This window comes from Coregonus clupeaformis, unplaced genomic scaffold (assembly GCF_020615455.1).
Source record: "Coregonus clupeaformis isolate EN_2021a unplaced genomic scaffold, ASM2061545v1 scaf0518, whole genome shotgun sequence".
NCBI lineage: Eukaryota > Metazoa > Chordata > Actinopteri > Salmoniformes > Salmonidae > Coregonus > Coregonus clupeaformis.
Window position 1 is genome coordinate 257,501 of NW_025533973.1, and position 2,500 is coordinate 260,000.

At 36.8% G+C, this 2,500-nt stretch overlaps 1 protein-coding gene across 1 annotated transcript in view; it reads left to right on the plus strand.

Annotated features, from left to right (window-relative positions):
* The window catches only part of kl (klotho), a 51,918-nt gene that overhangs the window by 41,712 nt on the left and 7,706 nt on the right, over positions 1-2,500 (plus strand). The window lies entirely within an intron of this gene.

Sequence of the window (2,500 nt, forward strand, 5' to 3'; positions counted from 1 at the left end):
ACCCTGGCGTTGCAAACGCCATGCTCTATCAACTGAGCTACATCCCTGCCAGCCATTCCCTCCCCTACCCTGGATGACGCTGGGCCAATTGTGCGCCGCCCATGAGTCTCCCGGTCGCGGCCGGCTGCGACAGAGCCTGGATTCGAACCAGGATCTCTAGTGGCACAGTTAGCACTGCGATGCAGTGCCTTAGACCACTGCGCCACTGTACTACTACTACTACTATTTCTACTGCTACTACTATATACTACAGCTACTACTACTACTACAGCTACTACTACTACTACACACTACTACTACTATTACTAACTGCTACTATACTACTATATACTATACTAAAATACTATAAATACTACCACCACAGACAATACCACTACTATATAACACACTACCACTACCACTACAACACAACAAACCACAAACTACCACTACTACTACTACTACTACTATACCACCACTAATACTAATACTATACTACTACTACACAAACTATAATACAGCACTACACTAATAAAAAAACACAACACAACTAAAACCACACAACAAACTAACAATACTACTATACTACATTACTACTGCTACTACTACCTACTACAGCCACTACTACTACTACTATCAACTACTACTACTACTACTACTACTACTACTACTACTAACTACTACTACTACTACTACTACTACTACTACTACCACAGCTACTACCACTACTACTACTACTACTACCGCTACTACTAAACAGCCACTACTACTACTACTACTACTAAACTAACACTACTAAACTACTAATACACACACAGCCATACTACTACTACACCACTAATACTACTACTACTACCACTACTACTACAGCCAACACACACACTATACACTACTACCACTACTACACACTACCACTACTACACTACCACTACACTCACTACTACAACTATACCACTACCACTACTACACCACTACTACCACTACACTACCACTACCACTACACACTCACATACCACAGCCACTACCCAAAACAAAAAAAATACTAAAATAACATAACAAAAACACTAACTACACTACAACGACACTACTACAGCAATACTATACTAACTATACTATACACACTACACTAAAACAAACAACACTATAACAATATGCTATACAGCTAATACTGCTATATACTACTATACTACTACTAAACTACTACTACTACTACTACTACTACTACTACTACACCACACTACTACTACTACTACTACTCACTACTACTACTACTACTACTACTACTACACCATAACCACTAACCGCTACTGCTACTACTACTACTACTACTACTACTACTACACTACTACACTACCAAACTAACTACTACTAAACAGCTACCACTACCACTATATACTACTACTACTACTGCCACTACACTACTACACACACAACTACACTAATACCACTACAACTACTACTACGACGACTACCACTACTACTATCAACTACTACTACAGCCACTACCACTACTACTACTACTACTACTACTACTACTACTACTACTACTACAGCTACTACTACTACTACTGCTACTACTACTACTACTACTAACAACTACTACTACAGATACTATACTAGATATAACACAATAACAAAACAAATACTAAAACACAGTATAACTAAAAAACTACAATAAGACACCAATACAAACTAATACAAATACACTGCACAATACTAACTACTACTACTAATACTACTACTACTACTACTACTACTACTACACTAATACTATAACTACTACTACTACTACTACTACTGCTGCTGCTACTACTACTACTACTACTACTACTACTACTACTACTACTAACTATTATATACAAACTAAACACTATACACTAAAAACAAAAAAAAACAATAACTACAGCTACCAAAAAATAACAAACAAACACTACTACACACCACTAACAAACTAACACCACTACTACACAAAGCAAAACAAAAATATACTACTACTACCACTACCACCACCACTACACTACTACCACTACTACACTACTGCTACTACTACTACTACTACTGCTACTACTACTACTACTACTACTACTACTACTACTACTACTACTACTACTACTACACTATAACAACGACATCTACTAAACTACTACTACTACTACTGTTACTACTACTACCACCACCATTAGTATCACTACTACTAATACTACTACTACTACCATTAGTACTACTACTACTACTACTACTACTACTACTACTACTACTACTACACACACTACTACACTACCATTAGTATCACTGCTGCCACTGACTGCTACTGCTACTAACACTATACTACATACACTATAAATAAGTATAATATACTGCTACTACTACTACTACTACTACACTACTACTACTACAGCTACTACTACTAGACTATAACTACTACTACTACTACTACTACTACTACAGCTACTACTACATCTACTACTACTACTACTACAGCTACTACTACTACTACTACTACTACTACTACAACGACTAC